At 38.3% G+C, this 19,508-nt stretch overlaps 1 protein-coding gene across 3 annotated transcripts in view; it reads right to left on the reverse strand.

The window, feature by feature from the left end:
- The window catches only part of kcnd3 (potassium voltage-gated channel, Shal-related subfamily, member 3), a 109,560-nt gene that overhangs the window by 86,654 nt on the left and 3,398 nt on the right, over positions 1-19,508 (reverse strand). The window lies entirely within an intron of this gene.

The following is a 19,508-nucleotide window of genomic DNA, read 5'->3' on the forward strand; positions in this document are numbered from 1 at the left end:
GATAATGCAATTAGTCTATTAAGACTTGGTGCAATGGTAAGCGTGCACTGGAGACTCACCATAAAATGGATTAAAAAATGCACAGTTGATTTGATGACTATTTTTTGTTGCAGGTGACTTTTATCTCTCTGGGATTTTGATATTGAAATTAGGGTCCTACTGAAAAACCAGTAGATTGTTCACCATTGTTCAGCAAAGGTCTGTTTGTCAGTATTTCTTTCATTTAAAACAAGCAACAACAACAACAAAAAACTATATCCGGTCTGCAATACATCATTATTGTACCCTATGAATGCAAATATATAAATGTTTCTTGGACAAAGTGTTGTCTTTACAGATTTACACATTAGTTGTCAGTGTACTTAAAAAAGACACAAATATAATGCACAAGTCATGTACACTTTCAGATACTTTTATGGTGCTTTTACATCCATTTTGAAGCTTAAAAGCCTCTGTTTAAAACCCCATTTATTGCAGCTGCACTTAATTATATTTTATCACTTAACTTTGACAAAACAGAGCCAAATAATTTATTACATCAAAATAATAGTGCTGAAATGATAATTATTCATAACAAATTGATATGTACTGTCTTTTATGAGGAATAGTGTGTGGATGTGTTTATATAAGCAAGTTTGTGTATGTGTATTTTAGTCCCAGGGCCTGTCAGTGCTGCCCTCACTTTGCCATGTTTAATAGAGAGCAGTGAAATGATTGTATAAAACAGCCATCCTCTTAGTGAAAGTATCTGTCAGTATGTACATACACGTAGGTACACGTATACACAAACACACACACACACACATTCAGTGTGGTCCTCTTTGCTGTGACTGCTGCAACATTATCACAGACCCGGGTCTTTCTAATTAAATTCTGACAGCCAGGTTTGGATTATCCACACTTTCTCTCTTAGATACACATAGGCAGGAAAAGATGAAAAAAGTGAGAGGGTGAGATGGAGAGAGAGAGAGAGTGAGGGACAGACAGATGTATTGAGTTCATACTTTGCTCCTCTGTTTCATTACCTTTCATTCTCTCTTTCACACACAGACAGCTAGTTGATGCGTGACTGTGTGTCGACAACTGTGAGTGAGTTGTACATTTTATGTAAGTAAAATTGTAAGTATTTTGAATGCTTGTGCAGTGTTTAAATTATCTGTACTTGCATGAGAGTCCTGTATGTGATGGGTTTAATAGGGACAGTTCATCCAAAAATGAAAATGCTGTCATCATTTACTCAGTTTTCAGTGTCACGTGATCCTTTAGAAATCATTCTAATATGCAGATTTGCTGCTCAAAAAACATTTATTATTATTATCAATATAGAAAACAATTATGCAAAACATTTATTTATTTTATTTTATGATTTATATTTTATATTTATTCATTTTATTTTGGTATTATATTATTTTATTTCAGCTGGATTTGAATTAACAATAACAATTGTCAATAGTTTTAGTTGGCACTAACAACACTGGCAAGGGGCTTGCGGATCTGCTAGTGTTCATTATAGCTTATTATATTGTATGTTCAAGTACACACTACTGTATGTGAATTATTGTATGCATAGATTCTGCATACTACCGAACATCATTATTCTTAATATTTTTGTCTTGTTTACCAGTCAAAATATTTAAACATCCATAAAACTAGATAACTACCTACGCAAAATAGCATAAGATGACATGGATCGTGCTGCTCACTAGCAAAACTTCAAACAGCAGCATGGTCTGTCTGAAGTGTATATATCTTAAATTTACTTGATTAGTTTTACCTATGTCAAATAACTGAAGCTGCATTGTCAATAAATCTGACCTTGCAGCTACTGAACTATCCAGCAGAAGTCGAAATCAATTAGTGTAAGGCAATCTGTGGTTTGGGCACCTGCTTTCAGAATCTATAGTATGTGGATTTGACGAGGCTAGAATTCATTATTTATCTGACCATTGCCCAATTCATTGTGCATTTGCAAAGTTTTAGCATGTTTGCAATCTGCCTAACATGATTTACACTAGTAGGATATATTGCAGGATCAACATTCTTACTGGATGTCGCTAAACTGTGTAATTCCTTGAGAAAGTTATTTGTTATATTTTCCAGTGATGTAAAATGTTCAACAACTCACCATCATCTTGCAGACCAACACCGAAGCAGTCAAATCTATTAAGTCTGTGAGTCAATGGAAAACGATTTACGGAGATTAAAGCAGAGATAAATAGGGAAAAATCAATCAAAGTTTAACCAGTGGTGTCAGAGATGTTACCACAGTCAAGTGAGAGAAACAAGAAGAAGTTGAAGCAGAAGTCCATTCAGAGGATGTGTAGGAACAGCCTATCCATTTAAAATGTAGAAAAACACCATTACTTTTCATTACACCAATAAAATGCCTGCTCAAAATGTGAACAGATGGACACACATGCACTTTAAAAGAATGAATCTGGTCAAATTAAAGCAATAATTTGTCTGACTGAAACCTTACCAAGGTTTTGTGAAGTTGGACAGACTAGACAAATAATAATAGCCGCACAAAAAATTATTATGGCCTCGGCTGTGTGCTCTGAAAGACAGATGTGATGTGCGTTTAGTCCTTTAGATATTAATTTACCCCCAACACTGTATAAACACAATGTGTAACAGTACAAGTAACACAAGTTGCATAATCAGAATATATTTTTAAGTAACTAGTAAAGTAACAGATTACTTTTAAATTCAATATCAAAATATACAAATAATATACAAAATATCTGAGTTACATTTTCAAATAAGCAATGCAAGCTACTTTGTTTTCCCATTTATAAACTGACAGCTCTCCAGTCCCCATGTTGAGTGAAATTGATAGTATAAGGTGCAGAGGTGTTGTGTGTAAACATGATGCTTATTGTAGTTAGACTAAATATGAGCAGGTATTTCACTCATCTCACTTGCACAAAAACAGATTTAGTATTCCTCAAACTGAATAAAAACTGAAATGCAAACCCAAAATATTATGCAAACAAGCAATAATTAAATGTTAAATAACACAATATACTTCGTTTTTAATCTCACTTTATTGACCAATGTATTTGATGCTGACCTTTGATCATCCAAATTAAACCATACCAGCAAACTAAAATTTTGTGTCCATTTCAACACATCACATTTGTGTTTCAATTTTTTTTTTTTTTTAAATTGTACTTTCTTTTCCTGCACCATATTCTTCAATCCAGAACGGCAGCTTTTTTTCTTTTTTTGTTATTAAAGTTGCAGTCCACAGTTTTTCCTCTTTGTCGGCATAAACTGCAACATGATGTGCGGCAATAGCGGCAAACTAAACTTTCAGGGTGGAGGGAGACAGCCTGTCATATCGTGGGGTCTTCTCGGCGAAAAGAGAACCAGTTCACATAGAGGTTCCACTTCAACGCATATGCCTCGTGGACGATGCTCTAGCGGAAGTAATGGTAGTCACCACAGCTGGTGGTAGGGTAATCAACCTACCTCATCTTGTCCAAGAACCAGACATAGAGGTTCCAAAGATCGGGATGAGGGTGCCAATTGGGTGCCCTGTCCCTGAAAAAGGAGGTCCTACCTCAAAGGAATCGGCCAGGGAGTTGCTGTCGCGATGAGTACAAGTTCAAAGAACCAGGTCCGGAAGGGCCGGTGAGGCGCAACCAAAATGACCTGCTCCTTGTCCTCCCTTATCTTGCAAAGGGTCTGTGCAAGAAGGTTCACTGGGGGAAAAGCACACTTGCAGAGGCCCCACGGCCAGCAAAGTAGGTGTCCTTCAGGTCGATCGCTGCAAACCAATCCTTTGGCTGAACACATTCAAAAATGCGTTTGGCCGTGAGCATTTTGAACGGACACAACTTTCAACCCGGTCTCATCCCAAGACGTCATATAACTGACGTTTTGGGACGTCTTTTGACCATACGTCAATATTCGCCTTTTTAGGGCCCCCTTAAACGTCGGTAGATGAGGTTATGGGATCCTAACTCTACCCCATACCTAAACCTAACCCTAAACCTAACCCGTCACCTAACTGACGTTAAAGGTAAAGCGTCAGTTGTATGACGGCCCGGGATCGCCATCTACCGACGTTTAAGGGGGCCCTAAAAAGGCGGATATTGACGTATGGTCAAAATACGTCCCAAAACGTCAGTTATATGACTTTTTGGGATGAGACTGTGTTACAACTTTCGCCAGCAAGGTTACAACCTCCACACGCACGACCGGGACATTGTCACTGACCGTCGTGAAGCGGACTCCCCAGAAGCGGCGAAGAGCTCATGCAAACTGATTCGCATAGCCGAAACTGATGGTCAGACTCATGGCAACCCAGCGGAACAGGTTGGGATGCTGAAGTCAGGCTCCCAAAGACTGAACCAGTGGGGTCATGGGGACGACGGGCCCAGACATGTGGGGGAACAAGACATGTGTAGCCCCCAAGAACCAATCATCCAACTGCGAGCGTTCAGGAGGGGGTGGAGAATACCACCAAAACCTGACACTCGCAGTGGCCCTGGAAAGCATAGCTGTTAGTTCTGGGTCGGACTCAGACAATGCCGCGTCCCCGCACACTCGAAGTGACTACAAATGGGAGCACATACTTTCCATAAAAAGTAACCAAGTAACACAATAGTTACTTTTTTTAGAGTGAAACGCAATATTGCAATGCATTACTTTTTAAAAGTAGCTTTCCCCAACACTGATCATATATACTTTTACAGATTACATGTAAAACATGCTTATTGAATAATCTGGTCTGAGAGCAGATGTGCTGCGTCTGTTCTGATTGTTCAGTATTTATCCTTAAGTGTGTGACCTGGATCAGCAGTATTTGGCTGTGGCGACGGACACGAGTTCAGGAGCAGAAGGGGCCCATCTGCCTGTTTACAAACGCATTTGGTGCCCTGGAGTTGTGTGTGTGTGTGTGAGAGTGTGTAAGTTTATGTAATTTAATGTGTATGTTTGTGAACGAGTTTGGCTGCTAAAATAGCAGCAGCTTGGCAGAGAGAGAGTGATTTGAATATCTGTAGTTTGGCAAGAGTGTGTTTATATTGTGCATTCTCTGGACTTGTGTATGTGCTGTTTTGCAGTGGGTTAAATGAGGGATTGAATATTGCATCTGTATGTCAGTAGATATATCAGTAATGGTAGGAAAAGAAGATTCTATAAATCGGAAATCTGAGAAGGTTTTGTAGGTGAGTACATCTAAAAATAATTTAAACAATCGGCAAAAATGTTTTTTCTTCCTCTGATGTTATTATTTTATTGAAAAAAAAATGTTGTGTGTGTGAACCATCCTTTTAGAGAGAAAGATGAACAAACTTGAAAAAAATGTGGGTATTTATATATTTTTATTGTGGTGGTTTTTTTTTTTGCCTTTCCAGCAAAAAAAAAAAAAAAAAATCAGCTATTTTCAGCAAACCTGTCTGTAAGCCCCTCCCCCTCTGGGACAGTTCAGAGACATATTTTGATTTTTGTTTGTTAATTAAGTGCATCACCTGGGTATTTAAAGGGCACTTTTTGTTTTTAGACTTTTCAGTGTGAACACACTGCTTGCACTATTTACCCTACAAAACGACATAGTGCGCAAAATCTAAAAGCATCACGTGAATGTGTACTGAGTACATTTGAGCTCTGTGTGCATCAGAGGTGATGTTGTGGTTTTGCAGAAGGTGTTTGTGGTTTTCCAGAAGGTGTCTGTGGTATTGGCTGCGTTCTGACCGGTCTGTGTGTTTGCGTCGAGCTGTTTAACCACATTTGTGTGAAGCAGGAAACCCTGAGAGGACAATGGTGTGACTGCAGTGAGATGAGGTCCCACTGGGATGCTGATGTTTAGTTTGTTTGACCAGATTCACCTTGAATCACCGCAGTCTACTGATACTGTACCAATCAAAAGAGAGAACAGGAAAAGCATGGAGGAGGAATATTAAGGTGAAAAAATTGTCAAGGGGTACAGATGCAGTTAAAAAACAACAGAGGGGTGCAGATGTCCTGTGGTGTGATTGCATAATGCTTAAATAAAGATAAAAGCGGTGGAAAATAACACAGGTGAGAGAGGAGGACACTGGGGGTTACTGCTCGTATTTGTAGTAATGAAACCACATACACTTACAATCTCACAGTATGAAGCAAAGTAATATACATAAAGTATCTGAATCTTGCATGAATGGAACTGGATTACTACATTTGCTTTCATTTCAACAAGATTTTCTTGTTGATTACTTGATCGGACTGCCAAAGGACATTTTCAAATACAAAATTATATATACTACTTTATACTGCATTCTGTTTCACATACAATACAATAATAAAAAAATTGGGGTCAATTTTTGGAAAGAAATGTATGCTTTTTTCATCAAGGATATTAAAAAGGTATCAATATTCAAAGTAAAAAAAAAACACTAACAATGTTACAAAATATTTTATTTTAAATAAATGCTGTTCTTTTGAAATTTATATTCTAAGAATCCTGAAAAAAGACGTGTCACTGTTTCCACAAAAATATTAGGCAGCACAACTGTTGATAATAATAAGAAATGTTTTTTTTAGCACGAAAATAAGCATTTTAGAATGATTGCTGCAGCATCATGCAAACATTCGTTGCCATCACAGTAATAAATAACTTTTCTTAAAATCGAAAACTATTTTAATTAACAACAATTATATTTCACAATAATACTGTTTTTACAGCATTTCTTTAATCAAATAGATTCAGAATTGGTGAACATAAGACTTAAAAAAAAACATTAAAACAACTCATCAACCCCAAACTTTTGAATGTTTTGTTTCAACATTCTGCATTGTGTTAAGATTCAGAATGCAGTCAGCTAGTATTCCATTCCATACATACTGACACACACTTTCTCTCTCTTTCTCTCCATTTACACATTCAGATGAAAGGGATGATATGTCCTCTAGCTGACGCTTATAGTAACCAAACATATTCCAGCATACAAACTTTGTAAGCATAAACGTCCGTCAAGTTTATGCTTAAAAAAAGAAAAAAAAAAAAAAAACTTGCCAGTGGGACTGTATGTATTTTTGAAAATAAGTCTGATTTTCAAACAAAATTTTGTTTGCAAGGTTATAGTATTTGTCTTGATTTAAAGATGCATAATTTTAACTGAAAAACAAGAAAAATACAGATCAGATTAAAAGAGAGTTGCATCTCAAAGGCTGGTAGGCACAACATACCGCATTTTCTCTCCACAGTCCATCTGTTTTAAGCTGGGTATTTGTTTTTATATGCACTAGTTCAGAGCAGCAGGAGCTATCACTGCAGAATCATTAATTAATTTGTTGCCATGAGCAACTAATATCGGGAGTAAACATAAACACCATGCAGAAGTGATGATTGTTTAGTGACATTAGCACCAGCATCAACCAGCTGGGGCCGAAAAGGATCCGCGGGAGACAGAAGGGTAGCTGCGGGTGTGTGCTTATTTGTGTCTTTGTGTGTGTGTGTGCATCAGTATGTATGAAGTGTTGCTGCTCTAGTCATGTGACTGTCAAACCATCCATTCCATGTTTCTGAATGACTCACTAATGATGATTAAATTGAAGCCCAAAGACAAAAACAACAGACATTTATCCCAGTTTATTCAATGCAGCACAAGCAAAGTTTTGATCCTGTCACACAAACACACATGCACATACAACACGCACACTCATGTACACACACACACACACACACACACACACACACACACACACACACACACACACACACACACACACACACACACGCACACACACACACACACACACACACACACACACACACACACACACACACACACGCACACAGAAACATATGCAAAGCCCCAAGCAGCAGCAGCTGGTGGTTGTGTGGAGTGAAATCATTATTTAGTGTGACAGTAGCAGATTCATTACCAGCAGTTAAGATGACAGTGGTCAATGACCAGATGCATTCAACTGAAACACTGAGTGGCAGAGACGTCAGTCACAGACTTTCTCCTTTATCTCCTTTATGCATTCCGCTTCACTGTCTTTTCAGAATAGAATAGAATAGAATAGAATAGACTTATACATGACTGGGCATCCTAGCTACTCTATTAATAAAATGTATATTATAGGTTTTAAAAAACATTTGGTCCCACTTTATATTAAGTGGCTTTAAGTACTATGTACTTACATTGAAATTAATAATTTGATACAATGGACTTATTGTGTACATACATGTTCTTTACATTGTACTTCAATTTTAAAAATACCTACATGTAATTACAGCTGTAATTAATTTATGTAATTACATTTGTAATTACAATGTTGACCCTACCCTTGCACCTTAACCTACCCTTAAACCGACCCATACCACCACACCTGTCCCTAACCTTACCCCTGTCACACCTCAATAGCAGCAAAAGTGTTTTACAATACAACAGGAACACAATAACACGTTGTACTTATTTTTCGACGTAAGTAAAGCCACTTAATATAAAGTGGGACCAAAAAAATGTATATAAACATAGTCGTCTTGATTATTAATATCATAAAATAAGTGGTTTACACTTTATTTTAAGGTGTCTTTGTTACATTTGTTATTATACATTTAAGTATGGAGTAATTTTAAGCAACTACATGTACTTACAGGTGTGGTTTGGTTAAGAGTTAGTTACTTGTAATTATGGATCATTTATAGTTATTACTACAATAGTAACTACATGTTAGACGTATAACAATGACACTAAACAAAGTGTTGACATTTATTTTTGTTTCACTCTAAATAATGGTTTGAAATCACAATACTAATATCGTTATTTTGTTCTACTGAGAACTCTTTTATGTTTTTCTCCAGGTTTTTACATATAATGTAGCTACTCTGAATGTTAACTTTGTTTAAAAAAAGTTATAAATGTGTCTTTATACATTAACTTATATGGATTGATTAATATTTTAGGAAGGAAGTCCTTAGCAAAGGGTTAATCATATTTGGGGTTCTGTGGTAAAATTTAAACAACCCTGTTATAAACATCAAGCATGACATGTCTTATTTAAACACTTTTTAAACACTGTTTTAAGAGGTGCTATATTCATACTTTTATTTCGTTTCTATTTTACTTGCATACTGTAAGAATCTGAACCTACAAATTTTAAAAGAGAGAGCTTTGGCGGCATTGAATAAAGTCTTGAAATGTATTCATTATGCTATCTTTCCATGTCATGAGACTAATCTGTCAGACGTCTGCTCTTAACTACTCTGTGTTTGAGTGACAAATCACCTTCTGAAACCTGCACAAATCAGAGTGTGGATCAGCTAGACTCAGAGAGACTAAAACCCAGACGTGAAACGATTACAGCTGAAAAGAGCACCGGCGAGAGCAAAATTACACGTTTACTGCGCGCGCACACACACACACACACACAGAGAAGCGGTCTCAGGGGGAAATGTGAGTGTCTGTAAAGAGGGACAATACTGCAAATGTCATATTTAAGATGATCACACAGCTGCGTAACTTTAGCGCGGTCATTTGCACACAGCAGCACAAAAAACATCATCATCATCATCATTCATTTGTTCTTTCTCTATGCAGTTTTAACGAGCTTTTTATGACAATGAACACACAGATTCTCTCCTTACAAACATTATGGGTTAATGAATACTCTCATATATGATTTCCAAGAACCTCGATATATCAGCTTATGGGAATTTCAGCAGGAAACAATGATCATTCCCCATGCTGAGAAGAAGGATGACAATTTGTACACCTGTCATAAGCACTCTATGCAGCATACAATCAGGGTCGGCACTACAGGAGGGCGTCCGGAGGCATTGCTCCCTCTGCCCTACCAGCCAAAATGTCATATTTGACCAAACTATTATATCTTTCTCATGCGTTTTACTCAGTTTAATAGCCACAATGTGCGACGACTCTAATGAATACAGCAGTAAATTATTTGTGGAAGTATTTACTTTGAGAAATGGAAAATCCTGGCATAAGTTTTTTTTAAATGCACATTTCCCATGATTTTTATATTTATTCCAAAATAATAACTATAAGAGTAACATTGAACTCATGTCCAGGTATTATTTTTAATAGTAAACTTATTTTCAGGTCATCAATCATCACAGCTTGTAAACACTGCAGTTGCCATGATGGTCACAGACACGAAGATGTACCCTTATTTACACTAAACAGATTGCTCACTAAAAACCCTCACAGATCGTGTTTTGAAATCATTTCAAGTTTGAATGTAATGTGACATTAAACGATTTTATGTGTGAGTTGGGTTAGTTACTTTTTAATAAGTCTACCCATTAACACTATTATTTGTTCATTCAGATTTGCGGTTTGTAATCGATTTGCGAATCAGAACATGCATGAAAACGAGGGGCGGGATTTTTTTGTGTGAAAAGCACCCAATGGGCTCTATGCACGGCGTTATTTCCGGTGAAGGATTAAGGATGCTCGATAACTTCCGCCGATCGAGTCCAATGCAATACCGAGAATTTATATTGAATTTTATACTCCATGGTTATACTAATGAAACGTTAGTCACAAAAACAGATAAACCAGACACCCCTCGTTGTGTTTATGCTTCTTTTTAAAATTATATTAAATAAACATAACTATATATAAAATTACATCTAAACGTATGTACGTTTCGTTTCAAAGACGGGAGGACAGTAAATATTGAAGACTCTGCCATAATACCGTTTTCTCCGGTTTTCCTCCGCTTTAATTTACACAACCGAAAATGGACGAGCATCCTTACGTCAAATGCGGAATTTATGCGTGCATATAGCCCATAGCGCGATGCAGACACTACCTGTGTTGGGGAGTGCATACACATCTTTCAGATAAATATTCGGGGCAGTTTGACAGGACTGAAATTTTGACCTAGTGGGTATCTTTCTTTGCAGCAACTCCCTGGGCTTTACTTCGCTGCTCCCTCACTTGCTGCTATGTGTCTGCACCATAGAAATTGGATAAGTGCTTGTGAAAAAAAAAAAGCCTCTTTACCTGCTGGAAGCCAAAAATGGAATAGAGATTATAAAAGCGGCATATAGTACAGGTCAAGGTTATCACAAAATTGTCCCCTGACAAAAGGGAATTGAGCTTGAATCCTTTATCACTGTGTAGCAACATTCACACCACTGTATCAGCGAGCAGCCGTGTGACTTAATTGGGAATCCTTTGTTTTTATAGTTTAATTTAAGAGGGAACTTAACTTTTCTTAATTTCTTAATCCTAATTTGTTTTATTAATCATATTCATATTTAGCCATCAAGACAGAAATATGTAATTTGAGCTCATGCACAAATAAATTAAATTAAAATAATACAATAGGGAAGAATATGTATATAAATATAGCTTGATGGGCTCATATAATCTGATATGTCATCTCTTCGAAGCACACCCACCGCTGGAGTCGGAGTGAAGAAGCCACACTGGCATGCAAGTCAAAACATGCTGGGCCTCATGGCTGCGACATCATCAGTGCTCCAGTTGGGTCTGCTTCGCATACGATCACTGCAGTTACGGCTAAAAGCGCGAGTGCCACCTCATGCATGGGCTTCGGGTCTGTTTCGCCTCAAGGTCAATCAGAAATGCGTCTCAGCTCTGAAACCTTGGAGAGCAATCGACTGGCATCAGTCAGGTACTGTATAAACCTGGGGATTTCCTCGAGTGTGAAGGTGGTGTCCTCTGGATGGGGACCGCTGCTCGAGGGCAGACCGTTCTTTGGCCAGTGGTCAGAACAGGAGAAGCTCCTACACATAAACTGTCTAAAAAAGATGGCAGTCAACAGCGTGCTGAGGCGTTTTCGTCCCCGAATAAAAAGTCAACCACACCGCTGGGACAACATTTCAGTGACGGAAACGCCTCCTCTCCGTAAGTGCCACTTGTATGGAATTTGGGCCAAATTACTCGAAAGTCATACTCAAACCAAGACACGGATACGTCCCTAAATCCCTTTAGCCGTTCAGGACTCAGGTTATTCCCCTGTCTGCCCTGCTGGTTTACAACGAGGAATGCCAGTTAGGGCATTAAGTGCCTATGTGTCTCGCTTGTCTGTTTTCAGACAGATTGAGCCGCTCTTCGTTTCATTCAGTGGACGTGTTAAGGGACTAGCCGCATCGAAACCGAGCCTATCCAGATGGATAGTTGATGCTATAGCGCTGGCTTGCACGTCAAAAGGCTTGAAGTGTCCTTTAGGTGTTCGAGCGCACTCCACGAGAGGCATGGTCTCGTCGTGGACTTGGTCTAGCGGGATTTTCTTGCATGATATCTGTATGGCGGCAGGCTGGGCCTCCCAGTCTACATTTATAAGGTTTTATAACCAAGAGATTCCCACCTTACAGGCTAAACTACTTTCAGTCTAAAAATCAGTATTGTCAGCCCCGTTGCTTCGGCTAAGAATACTACAACTGCTTGACAGTCCCTCCAGGATTTCACGATTTTTTTTTTGATTTTTTGCGATCAAAATGACTGATTTTGTGGTGGTAATTTCCAAAAATTTGTGAAAAAATTTGCGATTTATATATAACATTTACCATAATAGTATTCAGTCCTTCCAGAAAAACGCGGAGTTTTTTTGTGATTGTTGCGGACAAAAATTGATGGATTATGCGGTAAACTACTGGCAGCTTTGGTTGCCAGCATCATACTGTAAATTTATGCAATTTTATGCGATGAAATTGCAGGAATTTGCAAAAATTGAGGGAACTTGCAAAAATTGCAGTTTGATGAAAAAGAGAAAAAAAAGTGATTCCCCCAACACCCTGTTCTCACTAGGCTAATGTAAGAGTCATTTCTTATTACTTCCTTTGATAAGCAAGCATACTACATCATAGAAAGTGCTGGGAATATTTAATTTCTCATCTTGTTTTATTTCAGACTGTAACGAGTGTAAATAAGGTGTGGCCCCTTTAAGAGCTGCGCGCTCCCTGTTGAACTCTCTGCAGTGTTATATGTGCGCCTCGAACAACCCATGTGTGTGGGTAATTTCTGTTTGATGCTACTTCTTTTATCTTATGTTGTTTATTAAGTAACGATGTGACGGTAGAACGTGTGACAGACAGTTATACGAGTTCGATTTGTGAGATGTCAATCGCCTCCGTGAGTCTGTCTGGCATCGCATAATTGCGTCACTTCATAACGTTCCCATGGAAACAGGGGGAAATGGCTGCTCTTGTGTGAAGCAAACGCAAAATTTTTCAACTTTCTGCTAAGATAAATATGACTTTTTTTGCAACGAAAATGCGAGGATTATGAAATTATGCAAACCCCGCATATTTTGCACAGAAATCGGCAATTTATGCGGCGAAAGTGCGGCGTATTTGAAAAAATGCGGCCCCCGCATAAATATGCGGACTTTGGCTGATTTTGCATTGAATTCAGCGATCGCATAATCGCGTTTTTCTGGAGGGACTGGCTTGAGCACCGCTCGCTGATCAGCTGAATAACTTCATGGGCAAAAGTAAGACCCATACCGTTACCCAGTTCAGGCTGAACATTTTCACCTTTATTGTGTGGAACACTGTTCATGTGATTAGCACCCTTAGGACACTAACTTATTGGGAATGATGCTTCTAGCCTCTCTTCTCAGACTCTTTGTGAGTCTTTGGTGTTGGATCCCAGCACGCACGGCGTTTTACACCGTGTTCCCCTAGCGTAAGATATTACGCAGTACAAGAGAACCTCCCGTAAGAGTACGTACTCGGTTACTAACGTAACCTCTCTCTAGAAGAGAGAACGAGTAACGCGTTTCTTTGCGGTACCTGCAACACGCTCTGGTTCACTTCAGCAATGAAAAAACAGATTTTATCAGCCCATTGGATCTGACGTCACCAAGGGCCTCTCTCGATAGGTTTCTGCAGTTGCCGCAGGATAGCTAATAGGCACGCGAGCCGCCTTGACTATGTCTGCATGCTGCCGCAACGCATGTTTGAATTTTTTACAATAATTCAAAATTAAGGATAATTTTTTGGCTTCAATATCTCATGGAAAAGAGGTTTTCCCCTAGCGTAAGATATTACAGAGTACTCGTTCCCTCTTCTAGAGAGAACCGAGGTTACGGTTTCTTTAATACAGTATTTTTTTTGTCCATAATCAGTCAGGAGTTATTTAAACTCCAAAGTTCAGCTTTAAAATATCTCCTTACACAGAAAAAAGAAAGTCAGAGCAGAGGTGTTTGAAATTACAAGAGAGTGAAATAATGATGACAGCACTGAACTCAAGAGTTGATCATCAGAGTAAATAGCATACTCACTTTTTGGAGTGGTATTTTCTGAAGTTTCAAAGGTCAGACGTTCTTATGACTGTCACTTTCCTCCCATGACCTTTCATTAAAGTGGAGAGCTTGACCTAACACCTGTAATCACCTCATACCTTCTGTCGACAGCTTTAAACCAACAGACAAACACAAACAAAGGTTCGGCAAATCAGTATAAAACCCTTAGAAATACAGACATCCATGATCAGTGACCACTAGATGAACTGAAATCGGTTTTGGGTCGAAAGCTTGTTGAAATAACTGTATAGGTAATGGATTTAATGCTCTTTTTACTGGGCACAGAGTAACAATACCTTCCTTCATTGATGCTCCCATTATGTCATCAGATCTGATCGCTAATGGTGGAAATGTGTGTTTATGGAGGGCTGATGGGATGAAACGGCAGCAATTTGACCATCATAGAAACTCTAAACCGAGCTCCTGGAACACAGAGCCCTTTGAACGAAGAGAAGAAAGCACAAACAAACAAATGCATTTTACCTCTCTTTTTGCTCATTTGAAATTCATAAATTCTCTCTGTGCCATTTGATGAAATGCACCACAACAAAATTATACAGATAAAGACAGGCTGCTATTTACAGTATTTAGAGATGGATATGTGGATATGTGCAGGATAGACGGATCAAGGTTAAATGTTCACTGGGTGGCAGGGACAATACAGAGAAAGAGAGAAATGATTGGAGTGAAAACTTGAATTTATACTTTTGTTATTTGCTTTAAAGGATTATTTTTCCAAAAAACGAAACTTCTGTCCTTATTTAATCAAATTCTATTGAGCTGAATTATGAAGAATTGTACAGATTGATTCCCTAAATTCACAGTATACATAAAACAGTTGGCAAAAAAGGTATCCAGATCTAATTCTTCTGCCACGACATGGCAGTGGATGTAGTACATTCAGCCTGCATTCATACACATACACACATTCATGCTTAATGATATTCATACAATACACATTCATACTTTTGTAGCTCTTCATCAAATGTAGAACCTACTCACACAGTAGGTGTATATGCAATTTCAGAAGCAGTAGATGATTATGGAAAGGCGACAGCAAATGCCCAAAAAAGGAAGAGGTGCAAACTTATAGTAAATCTATTTTCTATACAGTTCACAAAATTATGTGAAATGTTCTGTCTCTGAGAAATGTTCTGTTAGAAATGAGTGAAGGTTCAGACTTGAATATACTAGATCTGAATTAGTTTGTTAAGAAAAAGTACAACTGCATTTTAAAAAGAATAAATGCCATCTTTTGTAATGATTATACAGTATACAAGGAAAGTGGACAAAAAAAAACATGTTTCATATATTAAAACATCGCGTGTCATCAGTTATTTTAATTATTTCACAAATATTTTAAAAAAAGAAGAAAAATATTGTACTATCGTTCAATTTAAAATAAACGTCATGTTTTCACCTTTAAACTACAGAGGTGGGCTATATATCCATTTCAACACACACTCACCATAATATCTACTTCAGTCCATGATGTTGAGAACTTCAAATCTCCATGTACAGCAAAGCAAGTCATGTGCATTACCAACACAAAGGTCTCCTTGGTGCGACTGGAAGTCGATTTTTACCGATTTTTTTTTTCTGTGCTTCTCCGACACAACCCCTGACAGCAAACGTCATGAGAAACAGCTATTGTGAACTCAGTGACCCCCCACACACAGACAAATGTTGCCTTACCAATACGAAATGCTTCCGTTTGACACCCTGCAGCTGTGGGTGATTATCATCATTCACCCTTGCTAATGCATTCAACCTCATTCCTCTTTCTGTCCCTTATCCTCTTCTCGCTCATCCTTTGTTCCCTTTAATCAATGCTTCTGATCAGTATCGACAAAGCATGTTCACCTACCAACAGAGCAATAGAATCAGTGTTGAAGCTAGAGAGAGTTAGCCATGTGTTGGGGCCGAATGGCTAGTCTGGATCTATTTAGTGCGTGCAACAGGGGCGTGAATTTTCAGTGTCATGTTAATTAATGCTTGTGGTAACAATTGAAAGCCCTCATTAGAAGGGTGATTTTCTTCACAGCAACATTAGCGTGCAGAATCCATAGGTCCGTAAAATAGGGAGCATACTGTATCTTAACCAATAGAACTACTACTGCAGGGCTAGAGGCTAATAAGGCAGCAGTATACAGAATTATATGTAGAGAGAAAGTGAATGAAAATGATATTTCAGCAATATTGCTCTCTTGCAAACCACTGTGTTCTAAAGCACACAAGAGATTTGTGTTTTTCTTTAAAGGTCATTTAGAATATGCTACTCCACCAAAAGGTCAACACCATCTTATTACCGCAAATAAATAAATAAATCAATAAAAAAAAACATTCGTTCTGTACCCATCTCTCTTCAGTAAATTTGCAATCCCTTTGCAGCCTCTTGTTTTTACAGCAGAAACACAAGTGTAAAAGCTCAAAGTATTTTCAAAACAGATTCTGCCCTCATATGGTCAAAATCTCTCTCTCTCTAACAGCTTTAAAATGCAGATAAAACCCTGCCTGGATCTGGTGTGGTTGTTTTAGAGTACTGTGTTCAGGGCCAGATTAACAAATGGACCATGCTGCAACTGAATCATCACTTGGAGAATTTATGCAACACAAAATCTGATGTTTCGCTGCAGAAACACAACAGAGGGTTTGCAATCATTTGGTCTCATTCACTCATATGCTAAAGGTTAATCCCATAGGACAGAAAAATCACAAAAGAAATCACAGTTTTTTTTTATCTTAGTTTTTTTCTCCACAAAGTGCAATTGGAGATTTTTTTTTTCTTTTCTGAGAAACATGTGGCTTCTCTAGTGTTTCAGAAGAAAGCTTGTATTTATCCCAAGGAATTTTAGGGATGCATGACATATCTATACTACTGTACATTGGTTATTGGTTTAAAATTAGATATGTATTTCATGTATTAATTGATTTACACATATTGGATATTTAATTGTGATTTTAATTTCCACTATTTAAACATTTGCATTAAATTTATTTGAACATTAAATGACAGTAAAGGTAATCTTTAAAAACTCTAATATTTTAATACTAACACTGAATTTATCAAAATGAATATTCTTTAAATTTAGCCAAAATTCACGTTTATGATTTATTTATTTAGACAAAATATATTAGCGAGTTTTAGTGTCAATGCATCTCTATGATAGCCTAGAAATCTAGACGCACCCTAGCAGCAGCAAAAACTCTCTGTTGTAGCAACTCTCTGTTGACTTTCGAAGTGGAAAAACCAAACTCTGGTCAGGCCAATCACATTGTGCATACAGTTGGTGGGCGGGCTTAACACAATGACGGCAGAGTTGTGACGGTTTTCCGCCGTGATTTTCATAGGTGATTGATTCCCTGCTACTTGAAAACAAACAAGATGCTGCTGGCGAACAGCAGTCTTTCAAATCGGCTTTGGTCGCGACTCTTAAGTCATTCTTAAAAAAAGGAAAATGTGTTCAGAGTTTTGACGAGCAGATACTGCAAAAGTTTAATATAATAACTAGCTCCACTGGTGGGGAAAACACATGGGACTCACTCAGCCACAGCCGTTCGTTGCTCCGGTTGGTTGTAGCGCTATCCAATTGCGTGCAGAGGGATATTGAAAGACAACCGTTTATCCCACCCCTCGGATTGAGGTATGCCAATTGTGAGCTCCCAGACCTAACATCTTGATGTAGGTCTGGCTTGCCAGGCTATCTCTATGAAGTTTAGTAGAAACATGTTGATATTAAGATAAAGCACAACCTGAAGTCTCCTAAACTAAGAAAGAGCAATATCCAAGCAATATACTTTTTCTTCCACTCTCCCTTTCCTCTTGCACTCCTTTGCTTTATTTTCAACTCTTAGACTAGCTTTCTTGCCAAGACAAAACACAGAGCAATGAAATTCAACAGTAGAGCAGCTAAATTAAATGTTACTGGTGTAAACAATACAGAGGAGGAGGAAAACACTTCAGACATATGGCAAGGCCAAGAAGAACATTAACCATTCACACACAATATATGCTTGATATTTCTGAGGAACTATAGTTCTCTAAGCTCACATGCTGAGTATCACGCATGTGTTTGTAGGGCAGTGGGTCTGTGTTTTACATAGTAACTTGATGTCTCAGTCTCACAAGTGAAGCTGAACTGCAGTGCTGCGTTTTACTCTGGCAGAGGGAGGTGGAGACCCCATTAATATGTGTACCGAAGGCTAGTTAGTAAGAGCTGTATGAGTAAACCTCCCTCACCTCCTTGTTAGAGCACCCCCCCCCCCCATGCCGGAGACCCGGGTCCCGCACAAAGCGAGGAGAGTGTGAAAAAATCAATGAATAAAAGACGCACCAGGCGTGTAAATCACACCACTGCATTGGTCAAGAGCAGAGATAAGAAAGATTAGGATCAACAGGTGTTACACTGACACAACCAACTGTCAAAATCTGGGATGTAAAAATAATCCCTTACACCTGGTTTGAACTAAATGGGAAACACTCCCACACACGTGCAGTGACAACACATGACATCAGCGGGGTTGGAAATGACTTTGTGGTTTACATTGTTCAGCACATGTACCTGAGAACATTAGTCACAGTGACACACACTTCTACCATGTGATTTATTGATGAGATGTGTCTCTCTCGCTCTCATCTCGGGTCAAGTCTCAGATGCGGGTGGAGACTGGATCTCTGATGCGAATGTAGTAATGAGTAAAGAGATCTGCGCTACTCTGAAATCCATGTAAAACTAGCCAACACATTAAGACAACAATATGGTTGATCTATAAGGTCAACACAATGACCTGTTAAGAGGTTTAGCCATCCTCATATACACAGATTAGTCTACTCTCAAAGAAAAGCGTAAATAAGCATGTTTCTTACTCTAGACTGAACACCGACACAACTGTATTCTTCACGGACCAAACCATTTGGCAATGTAACATTCATGAGTTACTGTTCACTATAAATGAAGTCCTTAATCTTCTTGTTTTGAGGTCACAGAGCACAAGGGCAGTCAGCCATCTAAACTAAACATCTAAACTTGACTTCAGCTCTAGTTTCAAAGTCAGAGTGACACAACAGCTACAGCTGTAGCAACCGATTACTCAACTATACACCATATAATCACTCAAACTAATTGCCTAAATTAATCCTACACATACTCTTAAAACCATTGTGTCAAACGTCTACGTGTATCAGTCATGAACACATATAAATGGCCTGTGATTTATGAGAGGCAGGGTTGAAGTGAATGGGGCTTAACAGCTCTGCAGCTGCTGTCTGA

This window comes from Pimephales promelas, chromosome 14 (assembly GCF_988280905.1).
Source record: "Pimephales promelas chromosome 14, fPimPro1.hap1.1, whole genome shotgun sequence".
Lineage (NCBI taxonomy): Eukaryota > Metazoa > Chordata > Actinopteri > Cypriniformes > Leuciscidae > Pimephales > Pimephales promelas.